The sequence below is a fragment of the Notolepis coatsorum genome (genome assembly GCF_963971535.1).
Source record: "Notolepis coatsorum genome assembly, chromosome: 1".
NCBI lineage: Eukaryota > Metazoa > Chordata > Actinopteri > Aulopiformes > Paralepididae > Notolepis > Notolepis coatsorum.
Window position 1 is genome coordinate 156,677,888 of NC_140165.1, and position 17,138 is coordinate 156,695,025.

Consider the following 17,138-nt stretch of genomic DNA (forward strand, 5'->3'; position numbering starts at 1 on the left):
TGATCAGGTTAGACAAGTCCTTCTATTCAGAGCTACACAGTAATAGCGATATCCCCAAAGAAAAAAAACAGGGAGGAGGTGGAGAGACTGAGGAGAAAAAAAACTCCTATCTGAGAGATTAACTCGCAGCACCCAACCGAGCCAGCACCGGGTTCACTGGCTCCCTCTGCCCTATCTTACCCACTAGTCTCTTGTTCTAAAGCAAGGCATGTCTTTGATACTCGACTAGAAGGAATCTGGAGGCGTTACAGGTTTCTTTTGTACTTAGCGCTGCACAGAAAGCCTGTGTGTGTGTGTGTGTGCCAAGGCTGGGATTTCTTTCTTTTCTTTTCTTGAGCTCCCTCCCTCCCTCCCTCGTTCGCTCTCCCTCCTCCCTTGGCCTTCATCTCCTTTTCCCCCTTCCCCCATCCCAAACACAAATCGGTGAATCAGAAACTGTACTTTCTGTGCGTGTCGTTTGAATCTTGAAGCAAATGTTTTGTTAGCTTAAATGTTGTACTCTGTCCATTAGTATGAAGAGCAACCAAGTGACCTTGGGTGTGTTTTGGGGGAGGGATCAAAGTGGCCATATTTGGGCAGTGACCAGAGCGACTTCAGAGGCGTTTTGGAAGGTGGATAGGGGGGTAGGATTTTGGACAGAGGGAGGGAGGGTGGGGGGTGGTGGGGGGGTTGACTCCCCTTGGAGATTTTCTTAAACCCATTACATCAGCTTTTTTCTGCTTCATGGACTCTAAGCCCAGGGCTTTTGTGAGGGTAGAAAATGACCTAAATTGACATTCAGAGTGGTTGTGGTTGGTTGATTGTGGTCAGGCATTTTTTGGCATAAATAAAACAAGATTCCTGAGGCCGTCCTTAAACCCTTTGCCAATTGTGCCTCTTTGTAAGCACAGCTTCCTGTGAACGCAAAATAGTCATACCAGAGTCCATGTAAACATTGTGCTCCTACAAATGTTCTAAGGATTATTAAAAGAGTGCAAAACCCTTGCCAGTGTGTTTTTGAACAGTGATAAAATCACAAATAGCTTAGGCCAGCCATCTACGCTCTGAACGCAAAGGCTCTAGGAAACAGAAGGCAATCTATCTCACCAGAGTTTCTGACACAGATGAAGACAGTTCAGTGGCGCATCACATGCAGGTCAGAAACGTCAGCCTGCCTCAGCCATGGTTACCACTGAAATTCTGTCAAAGGCGTCCATCCTCATTTCTCACTTGAAAATAGGGGTGGGGGGGAAATCGATACGTAGTAGTATCGCGATACTTTGCGTGGCGATACTGTATCGATACAGGGACGCCAAGTATCGATATTTAATTATTCATAAAAATATATATATATATTTTTTTTTGTATAAGGAAGTTGCATTGTTCATTTCAATACCTATATAGTCAAGTTAGACCGCGCTCACAAGTTCTCACACTGGGTGCTGTAATCCCATAAAGTTCAGTATATCAAAGCAGGGTAGCCGGACCAGCACTCACAGGTTCAATGTTTTTTAATGGCAGCCTGAATAAAAAGCAGACATGTTTCGGACAATGTCCTTCTTCAATGGTATGGCTACTGGCTAGCACTGGAAATACATTCAAGGTGATGGTTAAATACACCTGGCAGGTAATTGACACGGCAGGAAATTACATCACAACACAGGTGTGCCTGTGCAATATGACCAAATGAATGACCTATCAAAATAGAGTCCAATCATAATTTATACATATATATATAGATATATCTAACACCAATCTATATTATAAACAATACAATACAAAACAAAACAAAACAAAATTACCAGAAACTTGATAACATATAGCCCATTAATTTATATGGCTGATTGAGCCACTTTACGTATGATTAATTAGTTTCAAATTATCCATTGGGCATCTTTGTGAAGCATGCCTCTAGTTTGGCAACAAACAACAACTTTAATCAGACCAGAAATAACAATGTAGGAGTAAGGAGGTTAAAGGAAACAGGTTAACACGTTCTCTTCATTCATTCCTCTAGGTTCGATGCAATTGAACAGGTGGATATAATAACATTCACGTTGCAACAGCAGCTTGTGTCTGTCTCCACCTCGTGCTGGCCTGAGTACTAACTCTAGTCCCATATATTTGAGATCGTTGACGGTATGTTTACACTTAGAGAAATGTCGAGCTACCGACGACTTGACATCTGAATTTCTCACAGCACATTTTGTGTTCACTTATTCTTGATTTAAAGGCTCTCGTTGTTTTGCCCACATAAGAAAAATTACAAGGACATTTTAACTCTTTCAGTGCCACTCACGAGATTTCTCTGGTTTTTTTATAGGTGGTTGCGTGCCACTCACGAGATTTCTCAGATTTTTTTTTTTTTTTTTTTTTTTCGATCTGAAAAATTATTGCATCACCCGAGCCTACCCGAGTATAGCCGAGCTGCGCCGGTGATCACTGTGGAAAAATGCGCCCCCTGTCGTCTCCCAGATGACATAAGTGATTTTGGAATGGACTCAATGAAAATGAATGGGGAAAAAAATCCGGTACTCCACATTTTCCAGTTCACTGATCCAGCCGGGGTTACCACAGTTCATTCTGGAGCCTCAGATCCCCGCGGATCATGAAGATCTACAGTGTCGCGTTGGATCCATACACGTATCGATTTTTTCGAATGGTGATCAGGAATTGGAATATACCAGTTGGATACCATCTGATGTCAGGTAAGGACTCTATGTTATCAGTGGTAGGATAATCGGAGTAAGTTTGATGAAGTTATAAGCTGTTTTGTGAAATGTCTTCTTTCGGTTTCACTGTAAAAGTCTGTGAGGAAATCAACGGAGCGATTATCAGTGCGCGGCCGTAATGTGCTTGCGTGCACGTATAATATTGATCATCTAGTGTTTATTTGAAAACGATTCATAAAAAGGCCGACGAATATCAACGTTGTGGAATATTCCACTAAAAGACGATTTTCATAGAATGCTCCAGAATGAGCTGTTTTTTATATCAAAACGGGGGCTTTTCTAACTGCTCTGAAACGGAAACGACGCGATAAAAAAACAATCTGCCTTCACAGCACTGACTGGAAAATAGTCTTTGATAATGCGATGGGCAGATTAGACACATAGCCATAATTTTAATCATAGATTAGGCGATATTAACGTTAACATTGGCGCCGAGTTGGCATTCAAGCGGTAAAACGGAAAACCAGGCGTGGCACTGAAAGAGTTAACAAATACACCAGATTGGACGAATTACACGTAATCCGTCCTTTGACTGGGATATTTTTCCCCATTTTTGGATGTGCGAAAATTTTATCTTTAATCATACCCTGGCACTGTACACAGTCGGCAGGGAAAATTCCCATCTGGGATATTGGACATAAAATGAGAAGGTTTCTTTAAGGGCAAATCAGTTTTGACTAGGAGATTAGATAAATTCGCTTGTCTCTTGTAAAAATAGTTGCTGAAACGCTGTCCCTATAAGAGGGTCGGACTGCAGAATATGCCAATGTTTATTGACAATACTCCGTGTGTCTCTCGTAATAGGGCTGTAAGTAGACACAAAAGATACTTTGTCAGGTTTATCTTCTTTCTTTCTGGGGGTAAACAACGTGGCCCTATCGATATGCTTGGTTTTATTCGAATATGGCGGGGAGTTCGCGACCCTCTCTGCGCCGCCCCCTATCTCCCTGTCTCCGGCTGTCCCTGAGCAATGACCGGAGTGTTGAGCGTCCCGTGACTAAGACGGGGAGGACGTGACCCTCTTTGCGCCGCCCCTGTGCCTCAAATAGATCCGCTATCAGCTCTATCTTTCAAAATGTTCAGTTGCTATCGCTATTTGCTTTATCTTTAATCTTTCAAAATGTTCAGTTGCTATTGCATGCACTCATCTGTGTTTCACTACACACATGAGTGCATGCTTACCAACTGGCCGTCTGCAACACTACTATCACCAACATCTAAGAAGGGAGATCCCCCCTTGAATGGCCCTTCTAAGGTTTCTCTCCTCCACATTGCCTGTGGAGCTTTTTTCCCTATTGTTAGGTTTTAGTGAGTTTTTCCTTACCTTCGCGTGGGGTATGTCTGGGAGTGCTTGCATTCTTTAATTTTTTATTTTAATTTGTTGCATTCATCTAAAAATGTTTGGACCTTATGGTGTTCTTGTTCTGTTCTTGACTTATTGTTATGTTTTCTTCTTGACTTGTTTAAAGAAGACCTGTACGGCCCATGGGGACATTAACGTGTGTTGTCGGGCCTTATAAATAAATTTGATTTGATTTGATTTGATTCAAGGCTTTGAGTGTCAAATCGGCACTGTATCCTCTCTCGTGGAAACTGCCACGGAGCACCTGCTTGTGCAATAAATGTATCGTCACTCGTCAGTATCACATATTCTCTTATAGCGAAGTATTTGGCTATAAGGAAGACTGTTCTTCAAGGCTGGGGTGTGATAACTAGAATAATGTAAGAACGAGTTACGGTCTGTCTCCTTTTTAAAAACCTCTGTATGTAATGAGATGCCATCAAGGGCTTTCTTGATCAGAACATCGAGGAAGGGTAAATTATGCATATCAAACTTTAATGTAAACTTTATCGTTCTTCTACAGGAGTTCAGGTACTCAAGGAAGGCAAAAAGCTCAGATGATGAACCAGACCAAATAAAATCTGGTTCATCATCTGAGCTTTTTGCCTTCCTTGAGTACCTGAACTCCTGTAGAAGAACGATAAAGTTTACATTAAAGTTTGATATGCATAATTTACCCTTCCTTCATATTCGAATCCCATGCCCATCGAACGAAGCTTCGAAGTATTTAAGACAGCCCTATTAAATGGACTGTTATATCTTATTAAATTGTGGGCATTTATTCATTCCCACTTATTAGACACTATTTCTGATGGTAAAATGAGCGTACAAAGCAAAATACAGAATTCTGAAATATTAAAACGGAAAAAACGGAATTTGGAAAAAAATTAAATGGAATTTGGAAAAAAATTAAAACGGATTTCATATGGCTCTATACTTTGCTTGCAGGTCTGCAGCCATTATTGCTGGATTATGAATAACCCAAACTTTAGCCAAGGTAACGTTAAGCTAAAACTAGCTTTTCAGCTAGCTCAGCTAATGCTAACACCAGCAAGCGAACACATCAGAGCTCCCCGTCAACACCGCTGTCTTAAGTCCCGCCCCCTTCTCTGATTGGTCGAGGATTCAAGGAGGCGGGACATCCGGTTTCGGAAGAGGAAGAGTTTTTCAAAATAAAAGTTCTCTTTTTAAATTTTTTTCAAAATAAACGTTTTTTTTATTTTCAGAATGTATGTGTAGGGGAGTAATATACAATAAAATACAATGTATCTATCAGAATAAATTTCAAATGTGTGTGGGGGAATTAAGTTACAGAATGTGTGTGTGTGTGTCTTAAGAATAAGTGTGTGTGTGTGTATTCCAAGGTCTTCAGAATAAGTGTCTGTGTGTATTCCAGGGTCTTAAGAATAAGTGTGTGTGTGTGTGTGTGGGAATTAAGAAAAAGTCTCTTTGCGTGTGGGAATTAAGTTTCAGAATAAATTTATATCTTCAGAATAAATGTGTATTTATGTATTCCTATGTGTGAGTGTAGGGGGATTAAGAAAAAATACAATGCGTTTGTGTTCTACATGATTCCTCTGTGTTCAGAAAATGGATGCATGGAGAATGCATTCTTCCAAGTGGTATGGTTTCTACCAGTGGCATGCATCTCCCCTGCTGTGTGTGCGTCTTCCTCTCAGCAGGCTGAATCTGAATTTCTGAAGTGTCACTCCTTCAGCGCTGTCATGGAGGAGGCTGGTTAACCTGAAAATTCTGTCACACCCTCTCTTCAGAAGTATTCAGGTCCTGTCAAGCGGGCGTCATATATTTATGACTAGTTCCCGTTTTTTGGTGAATGCATGTATTGTCAAACTCTAATAGATTTACGACAGGGTGTTTATATACGGTCGATTTAAAAATTGGTCCTGACAAGAGTCTCAAAGCAACTCTGAGGTCATGCTCAATGTCCAATCTGTTCCTCTGCTCTGTCTTCAGCTGGACCAGAGCTGAGAAGCCACTTTCACAAAGATAGGTAGTGAAAAAAAATAAGAAAAAAGATTATATATATATATATATATATTTTTTTTTTAATAAATATAATTGTTTTTCGATTAGTCGACTAATCGAAAAAATTATCGACAGATTAGTCGACTACCAAAATAGTCATTAGTTGCAGCCCTACTACATTTATTATTATAAAAAAGAAAAAAGTTTACAGTGTTAGTGTTTACAGCCTTAAATAATGTTTGGCACACAAAGACCGAACTGACTGAAAAATATAGGCTACATTTGTCAAAGTATTAACTTAGTGCAAACAAACAATATGCTCAGCCAGCACTAGACTTTCCTTTCTTTAATATAAACACAAAAAAACAATGTCAACCATGTTTAAATTCCCTGATTGTCACGAAAGCGGCAATAGTCCCGGTTGGATTTAGTAAAACACAGTTGTATGTTAGCCTTCTTGGATGTTGAATAAACGCCTATCATTGTCTTTAAACACCCCGCCTCTCAGACTCCCATTTCCTCCTCTGCTAGCTAGTAGCTACGGTAACATTTCGTTGACTGTATTAGCTGGCGGGCTAGTAGGGGCTACCATAGGTAAAACGTGCGTTGTGTTGTACAAACTGCTAACGCTATGGCAAGATGTGTGTAGGCCTATGTAATGTTAATGGCTAGTCGTAATGAAGATTGATTTATATTGTGCTTGCCATTTTTACACAAACTGACTAGCACCTGGCTGCAGTGCTGCTCACTTCTCCCGGCTCCGCCAAATTAATTTTTTTATTTGCGCGTCATCTGAACCGTACAATACACAGACGCCCCGAACCGTGGGGGTCGTACCGTACGGTACACGGTTCGAATGCGTATCGTCCCACCCCCAGTGTTTACATCTGTCTGCTTGAGAAAATACCATGTTCTGCAATAAAAATGATTGAAGTGAGATGAACAGACTGAACTTTATTTTATTAGATAAAACATGTTGACAGTTTTACTTTGCAGTTAAAAAGATTTATAAAAAAATTATAAAAAAAAAAATCGCGATATATCGAGTATCGTATCGAGAGATCTCTGGCGATTCCCACCCCTACTTGAAAGCACTCATCTTTCTCAGATTATGACCACAGAGGTTGACATTTGTAGCCAGAAAAGCCACTGCCAGAAGCTCCTTTCACACAGGAGCAAAGAATCAAGTGAAAAGTGTGAAATAAGGCCCGATGCAGTGGCCCTGCTAAGCTCTACAACCACAAATGGTAATCAAAAGGACTCACAATAGCAAAATAAAACACTGCTGGTGTCGGGCAAACTGATCAGCACCAAACAGACAATCAAAAGCTCCTGGGAACGTCAAAGCACCACAGATCTCCCTCTCTCCCCTACTGTGATCAAACGGGGATACTCTCCCTGGAGGAGGGCGAGGAAAGCGAGAGAAAGAGAATAGGACCGTAGGAAAGCAGCCACCAGCAGCACGACCGAGCAGCGAGCACAAAAAAACATCCTGCCTCTCAAGCTTTCTTCAAGTCCCACGGCGAGGGGTAGAGACAAGCCAAAGAAGAGGAAGGAGAGCCTGGGCAACCAGTGAGGGGTAAGGCTACAAAGGGGCCCGGTTGCCTGGGTGAGGGGGACCCACTGCCCCAACAATGTCCACATCAAGCGTCCGGCTTCGGGCCAGGCCCAGCGGAGGTGCGCTCCCAGTGTGCCCGGGGGTCAGCGGGGTGGACAAAAGGGGATGGGGAACAGCCCTGCCCTGGCAAAGCAGCTGGGCTTGGCGTAAAGAAGCTTGGGATCCGAGGAGGAGTGTGTGTGTGTGTGTGTGTGTGTGTGTGTGTGTGTGTGTGTGTGTGTGTGTGTGTGTGTGTGTGTGTGTGCATGAGGGGAATAGGACAAGAGTAGAGGCGAGGCAGAAGATGGAGTGCTTTCAACGCCTTCAACCCCCCTATTCCCTAGACCATCTATAATGCCGACGTCAAGCTCGGGAACTTCTTCTGCATTTTTAAGTTACCATAACGATTTGGCCACTCCTCCCTCCCTCTGTGCCGCTTTAAATATGGCACACACACACACACACACACACGACCGTCACACACACACACACACACACACACATAAAAACAGGGGGGAAGGGGCTACGGTGGTGATCGAACAAACACTGTTCTTGGAACTCTGCCGAGAGAGGCTATTGTGCAGCCACGCGGTAAAGAGAAAGAAAAAGAAAAAGAGAGAGAGAGGTGGGGGGTGGCGGGTTGGGAGGTTGCCTCAATCGCCCAGTCAGTGACTGTAGATAAAAGGCAGCAAGGTGCTTGTTGGCCAAGTTGAGGCCTGACGGAGGCACTGGGGGGAGGGGTTAGATACCACTCATACTGTGGCAGGTGCGGGTGCCACAGAGCAGGTGAGGCTCCAGAAACACTGTGTGCTTCTCCGCCCATGTATACTCCATATATTATTACTATTACTATTATTATTATTATTATTATTAGGGAAGCAAGAGTACAGAGGGAAAAAACAGCCTTATCTCCTCCTTTACTATGAAAGAGTATATCGCTCTGAGGTATTGGATCACTCTGTGTGTGTGTGTGTGTGTGTGTGTGTGTGTGTGTATCCTTTTACCAGTCACCTCAGGGGCCACATGGGCCGCGGGGTTGGGGTGTGGATCCGTGTCAACTAGCCATTCAATCCCCCTCATCTTCACCCGTGTCAACCCATACCACCGCCTGCGGACAGGGGCCATGGATTTCATACATTCCACTGTGGGAGGTGATACGCTTTAGATTCTCCACTTAAGTGGTTTTGATTTTCAGGATTTCATGAGATTTCACAAAAGCCAGCCCTGAGAAGACAAGAGATAGACAACAAAAAAAGCACATGGAATATAAAATACCCCGAACACCCATGCTAACAGATTTCATACAGTCCAGGGGGCATAAATCAAACAGTGGGAGTTTAGCAAGCTAACCCCCCCTCCCCCAGTACCAAAACATCACTGGCAATTAGGGGCAGAGAAAGTGGTATGAACTAGACTGTCATTCCTTCACCACTCCACCCCCTCCAGAACCCACACCTCCCCAGCTCTCACCTCCCCAACCCTCCTGGCCCAGAAAACATGCGTGTTTGTGCCCTGGGCAACAGAACGTTTCCCCTGCTGCCGCGGGAGGAAAATAAATAGTCTACATGAGGGCAAGGGGAGAGAAAAGTAAACTTTAATTGGTGTGGAAATAATTCCATTACCATATAGTTCTCTATAAAGGGTGATTTGATCGCCCCAGTGAGTGTTTATGAACTTGCTGTGGGATCGGCCCGGGCCCAGGGGCAAGGCCACTCACCAGAATTCCTCCCAACATTTGTTTAGCAGCAGGCCGAGCGCAGAGTGCTGCACAAACGCAGTATTGTTTCTCCCCCCACCCCAACCCCATTCTCACTGGCCACACTGCCAGAGGTAGGAGCTGACGGGGCCAGAGAGAGAAGAGGAAAGAAAGACGAAGAGACAGAGAGAGAGAGAGTAGAATAAGCTAGGCCTGGGGATAGCCACCACAGACGAGTTAAACATCAAACCACATTACACACAAGCACTTCCTGCCATCAACGCTATACTGGGACACTTTCAAAAGGTAACGGCCAACTTCTAAAAGATCGGGGGTCGCGTTCCGATGTACCTTAACCTCTTAAGCCTGAGCGGTCCGGTACGAGATTGATATCACGCCATAAATCGATCAATACAGAACATATTAGTTAATGTTGCGTTTTTTTTTCAAATGTAGCCAAGAGTAAAGACCCTAACCCTGTCAAAACAGCAGTCAGTGTATATTTTCAGCACTATGTTTGTTTACCAATGATTTTAAGTGTTATTAGTGAAATATGAGTTTATAGAAATCTCAGCGCATCGAGTCGGAAAAAGGCGCATGTTGAAGTGAGGACTTGGCGCAACCTAACTTGAGTGTAGTCTTTTGATAGAAGAAACCCAGGGCATTCGATGGGCTTTCGAATAAAAAAGAAAAAAACACTTCCCAGCTCACGCCAGCCCCTGTCAATCATCTGACTTCTAGCGTGAAGCTTTTTTTTCTGGATCATATCTCACGGGGGGAAGAAACCTGAACGTTATTGCCATAAAATAGAACGCAGATAGTTTATCTACCTTTCTGTGAACGTCTAGCAAAAAAACACATTGCAATCTGATGAAAAATGGCAGAACAATTTACATTATAAAAAAAGTACTTTTTGTACTTACTACTTACAGTAGATTTCATTCAAGGTTTTTGCTGCCCTGTCAGGGGCGCCTGATGGTACTAAATCCAGATTGAACTCTGCCATTGGAAAGAGAAGATTTGGGCCGATCCATAGATGTGTGACTTGGCCATCATAAGGTAATTTATAGGCCTGATATTCTATATTCATATTTCAAATTGCATGTGTCCGGATGGCAAAGTTCAGTACTACTGTATCTACAAACCCCCCCCCCCCCCCCCCCCCCCCCCCCGTCTTTCACGTCTGGTCAATGTTAGCATGGTGTTATTCACTGTCAAAAATGAAAAAATAAAATAAAAAAAATAAAATGTATATTCTCCTTTGGTTCATTACAATTTACTCAAGCCTTGTAACAGAAACAATATTTACGACACTGGGAATACATTCCCTGAGATCCATAGATGTCCCTAGATAGCAAGAACATGCAAATGGACCTTGTAGAAGTGGAGCAATCTTTCATTTACTTATATATGTATTTTTAGATGAATTTTCTGAAAAGATGACTAGGGCTTAAGAGGTTAACGTTCTACAAAGGTTTCTATGGTATACCTTTCAAAAAGGAGTTTGCTTCTCTGCAAGGGTTTTCCAGACTAGAGTTCCCTAATGAATTGATTCAAAAGGTACATCATAAGGAAGAGCCGTCCGTCGCGGTGGTGCTGAAAAGCATCAGTCGATGCCACGCGATAGATGCATACATTCAGAAACAATCCAAAGGCAACAAGTCCCTCCCTCATCCATGCCTATGTATGGGGATATTTGGAAGAGATTTATCTGACTAAAGTTCATGACTCCCGTGTTATAAACCCCCGAGGATCCACATTATTTGATTTGTTTTTTATTAGAACCAGGGAACCACTTAGCTGGCTGTAACCTCTGGGGCATTTGGCTGCACAACTGAGGGGATTGCTGGTCACAAACCCCTCTCTGAAAAGGGGACAAACATGGCAAATAAATGCCTATGGAGATGAAGAACGAGCTGGCAAAACTATGCAAGGTTAATTCAGACAGGATGTCACAATAATGCCAGCTAGAGCTTATCTGGCAACTGAACCTAGGGCGCACAGGAATTTGCAGATTTGGCAACTTGTACAACAATAACTATGGCCCGTACAACATTCAGAACTCTCAAGAGCCTCTTGGACAAAGCTGATTTCGATCGTTGAACTGATATGGGCTAATGTGATTTATCATCAAAATCCAAGAGCAATGCCTCTTCCTTCATGTCTAGAAGGCAAATATAAAGCTTTCCCTCTCTCTTTTGACAGATAATCCAAGCTCCTTTTAAACTCAATGATGAGAACAGTAAGACAACAGTAGAACACTAGGGGGTCAAAAAAGGTCTCTCTGCTGTCAAGGCTCTTCAGAATGACCATACTGTGACACTGAGGCCAGCACTGTATTCTGAGGATCCAACGATGGCGAATGCTAATGATAGACCAAAAAGAACATCAACGTATTCAAATAAACAGAGACGTTTGGCAAATATTTTGCACATGGAATTCTGTTCCAACTAGGGTTTAGGACCCCTGGATGACAGGCAGCAAGACAGGGTTTCTGCTAGCAATTTATTTGGCTGGCCAACGTGGCCGATAAGATGCAGTGTGGTCATTAACACATTGGCGGCCACTGGGATGCGTCTAATATTATCACTCTAGACGACCAGCATATGTAAACAGACTTGCACAGTCCGTGGGGCTGTTTGTAGAGCTAAATCTATACTTTATAGTATTGCTATCTGTCCATTCTCATTGTCAATTGAGACCATAAACCGTCCCTTCAAAATGGCTTAAAGAAAAAGAAATCATCAATACGTTCTAATTTTATAGCGCCGTGAATATAAGCGTTATAAGGGATTCCGGCTAGGATATTTCCTGGAAGGCTAGATAAAGGGCTAATAGCTACTAGGGCTGACCTTCAAAGCTTTTTTTGGCAATCGAAGCTTCGGGGCCGAGCTTCGATTTTAATTCGAAGCTTTGGAAAAAAAACTTTTTTTTTTATATAATTATTATTTTTTTTATCTTATGTTGTGGGACTTTTACAGCACTTTGGTAAACTTTGTTGTTTTTAAATGTGCTCTATAAATAAAGTGGATTGGATTAATGAATTAACACTTTGGTCGCCAGGCTTATATTCTTAATAAACCATCCCACGCCAGCTCTATTTGTCTATGGAGAAGTTCCCCTTCTTTGCAGGGCTATAACTTTTTAAATTGTATTGCTAAATTGACATTACTATGGCCCATTCAACATCAAGTATCTATTGTTCAGGGTGTAGCAACGTTATACTTTTTCATTCACATATTCATACTAAAATACGGTCTAAAGTATAAGTATGTTTTTATCGTTTTCTGCAGCTTTCTCCAGAACGTGATTTATAGCCCTAAATGCATTATATTGATGATTGTATACAGTTTGATAGCAATCGGCGCGAGATAAAAAATCTCAAATGGACGTGCTTCTAGAAGTTACTACTTATCATCCGATGTTGACCGGATGGGGGGGGGGGGGTCGTTTATAATTCCGTGGCCAACGTTAGATGATTCATCTAGTGTGGGTGATATGATCATTAGAGCAGTTTGTATCGAACACGTTAAAAAATAACGCTGAAACTAACCGTAGCTTCCTCGGGCCGTTGGGCGATGAGCGTGGAGCAGAAATATTCCTATTATGGGATGTAGAAATATGCGATCCATCTCCAGGTTGTATAATAGTATATACGTCCAAATCATGTTGTTTATCGAGTTATTGGTAACGGATTGCTATCCATTGTGTCTAGCTCAAGTCCTGGGACTATTAGCGAGTGATCGGACCGAATTGGAATGAGCACCAGCTTCCATTTCCTGTTTCCGGTTTGAGCGATCCGCCGATCGGCCACCAGATGGCACTCTTGAACCGTTGGAGAGTTGAGAGGGGATCAACAGTAGATCTCAAGTCTCCGGGGGAGAAATATGATTGCGATCACAGATTTTTGAAATATTGATATCAAAGACGTGGTACGGCGTCTTTGGCAGAATGAGCATGGCGGGGAATGACGTGGTAAGGCGTTTTTGGCGACCATAGTGTTAAGTAGCCCCTTTCGTGACTGTGACGCAGCCAACAAGGTTTCACTCGGCTGTGTGATTTAATTCAAGGTGGATCGCTGTTGTCGTTTGAACAACTTCAGATTTCATGGGAACTACCAATCCCCCAAATCAAGAATGTTTAAGATGAATGAAGTAAGATTTTGATTATTTGAAATATGGCCTATGTAGACTAAACTATGCACAGAATTATGTCAGTCTACAAGGTCCGGATTCTACATGGTCCGGCAATATAGACCTTGTAGACTCCACTACAGACCAATTATCAGTGAATGTTCATGCATTTTTAAGAAGGGCTACTTCCACAAAAAAACAAAGAACTCACCAAAATATCTCAGTAGCACCTTATCTAAATGTTCTATTTCATATATGGAGATTCATATTTATTTATTGCATGCATTTCTACATTTTATTTCCTATTTTGTTTATTCATCCCAGTATCTTTCTTTCTTATGTGTGGAATTCTACAAGGCATGTAGGTAGGGGTGGACGGTATAAACGGTATACGGTATAAACGGTATGAATTTGCTCTACGGTATGGATTTTGACTATACCGTGTAACCGGTAGGGCAGCTCTAAAATAGCAATGACGTCATGTAACCACAGCGCGACTATTTCACTCGCATTTGCCCCTAAAAATAGATAGAATTAGTCATAGATAATAGATATGTGCGAACTGGAAAAAGTTATTTAGGAGGCTTCGCGCAGTGGGCGTGCCAGCCCCTACCGCACACATGTAAACACGGGTCTAGTAGTCTAGTGGGACGAGACACGGGAGGACGGCAGCGTCTCCCTGAGCTAACGTTCGCTTAGCTACCGTTACAAAATGACCCAGTCAACTATTCACTTTTAGTTAATACATGATGAGGCATTGTCTAACCGAACGGTATCTAGTCGGCCTCTAGTCGGCCAGCTACCGATAGCTCCTGACATCAACAAACGCTCCACAAAGTCTAGTAGAGATGTGTATGCTACCTGTTAGCTCACGTTAGCGCAAGTTAGTTCACCGTTCAAAACGAAATGTCCCATTGAACTAAATAATTCACTGAGGCGTTGTATTAACGTTATATATCCGGCTAGCAGTCTACAGATAGCTCCTGATATCAATGTCTTATAACACTGATTCGATGCGTATTCGAGCTGAGGGCTTGCTGAGCACAGTTAAGTAACGTTATGCCAATAGCGTCCAGGTGCAGCGCCGGTGAATCCTGGCCGTAGCTCTGCTCGAGGCTACTCGAGTATAGGTCCAGGTGCAGCTCCGGAGAATCCTGGCCGTAGCTGGAGGCTACTAGAGTACACACAGACAGTGGAGCTTGTTGCGTGGTGGCGATGTCTCGCAGATAATACAAGTACAAGTCTAATTATATAATATATATATTTTATAAAAAAAAAAAAAAATTATATAAAATAAAATAAAAAAAATGTTAATCAAAAACGATGATACCGTGATATATACCGTTACCGTCTATGCTTCAAATTATACCGTGATATAAATTTTAGACCATACCGTCCACCCCTACATGTAGGTGTATATGTGTTTGAGGATGATATCCTTCAAACAGGCAATAGTGATGATATAATTTGGGCAGTGCTGAGCTGGGTTACTTTCCTCCAGTCCAGTGTATTTGGAAAAAGACAGCTTCTGCCACAGGGAACACTGCATTATCGATACAGCGCCCCTAAGAGGATCTGGCCGGTAATGCACTCTCGAATTCAAAGAGTAGGGTAAATCTGCAGTGCCGCTCGGCGACCTTGAATAGGTTATTAAAATAGAATAAAAGCCAAAACAACCTTGCCACGGATATATCCGTCCTCGGTCCTTTAAGCATTGATTCGAAACACGGATATATACGTTGCTATACTATGTTATTGATACTTATCTTGTCTAGCACAGTCTCTGGAGCGTAACAGTAAGAAGCATTTTGTATAAAAGTATTCTGTACTTCTGTATGACAACTATTAAAGAAACTTGAAACTTGTTGGGCGGGATTGCGTTAACCTCTTCCACCCGTGCGGTCCGGTACTGTCATAAATAAATCTGTCTAGACTGTATGACATAATGTTGCGTTTTAATGTTGCGTTTTTCCCCCCAAATGTATCCAAGAGTAAAACCATGTCACAACAGCAGTCATAGTGTATATTTTCAGCAATACGTTTGTTTACCAATAGGTTAAAGTGTTATTAGTGAGATTTTCGTTTTTGAAATGTGATAATATTTTCGTGGAGATCGGCCATTTTGAATAAGTGGCCGTCGCCGAATGATGATGATTTGTAGACGTTATATGAGCATAGGGTCTCCAGAGCTCTCAATGAGCGTTGACATTTCGAACAACTACAGTACCCAGGGAACTCTAGCCTCCTGCAAACAAATGACGTGTATGAATATTTTTTATTTCTTTTATTTCTCGGGATACACAAAACTGAATGTTATTGGCATAGATTGGAGCGCAGTTAGTGTGTCTACCTTCTGTGAACATTTAGTAACCATCCGTGTTGAAATCCGATCCAAAATGGCGGACCTGTGGCAAAAATAAAAAGATGTATTTTTACATACTACTACTACAATCTACTGTATTTACAGTAGATTTCATTCTCGGTTCTTCCTGCACGCCTGGTGATACTAAATCCAAATTGAACTCTTGTCATTTGAAAAAGGAGATTTGGCCCGATCCATAGATGTGCGAGTAAGGTCATTTATAGGCCTCATATTCTATATTCTATAATAATATTTCAAATTACTGTATCTACAAAACCTTCTGTTTAATCATCTTCCATGTCTGGTCATTTTTAGCATGGTGTTATTCACTGTCAAAGATGCAAAGAGAAATCATAATTCATATTCGTTTCCTTTGTTTCATCACAATTTAAGCAAGCCTAGTAATAGACACAATATTTCTGACACTGGGAATACATTCACTGAGGTCCATAGATGTCCCTAGATACCAAGAACATGCAAATGGACCTTGTATAAGTGGAGCAATCTTCCATTCACTTAGGTATGTATTTTAGACGGATTTTCAGATTTTCAGGGGAAGTAATCTTAAGTATGTATCGGTCACAGGAGTCTTCAATAACACTGAATGATGATCCATTTTGTGAATACGTTTGTTCTCCGATGTAACAATATCTTTATTGGCAGACGATTCCTTCGTACAGCCTTACATTACGCTACCCAACGTTAACATAATTAGCAAGCACAGTGTAGCACGTCCTGTGTACGTCATACTTGTTGCCTCGCTCAAAGATCGGCTTATTTTCACTGGTACTGCAACGTTTTCCGCATGATCCTCTTCATTGTTAACGTAAATTGCCATTGCTGTAGCCTACCGCAACGGAGGGTTTTGTGTGTTGTTGTTGATCTTGCGAATGTGTGTCGCCAGAAGGTGATGTCACTGCCAGAAAATGCACTCTCTCATTGCAGGACAGGGCAGATCTATGCATTCAGTAAGCCAAGGCTGCCCCCACTAACTAACGCATATGCACTTGCCACAGTCAGTGTACATTTATATTTATTTATTTATTTCTATAAAAAAAAAAATACCGGCCACAATGGCCGTCAAGATTTATATTTCCGGCCAATTTAAATTCTAGTCGGCCATTGGTCGCTAAATACTGGCTAACAAATACCCTGTAGCAAGGGCAGTTTTCCCAAGTCATTGAGGAAAGAATGGATGATTTCAAATGGAAGAGCAAAAGGCTGAACTCAATTCATCAGCCTAGATCCCAGCGGGGAGGACAGAGTATGGATTGAAAAAGCTCTGAATCTTCAGAGGAAAAGAGTGGGACA

The 17,138-nt window shown here is 42.1% G+C and overlaps 1 protein-coding gene across 1 annotated transcript in view; it reads right to left on the bottom strand.

The window, feature by feature from the left end:
- The window catches only part of znrf3 (zinc and ring finger 3), a 202,018-nt gene that overhangs the window by 151,633 nt on the left and 33,247 nt on the right, over positions 1 to 17,138 (bottom strand).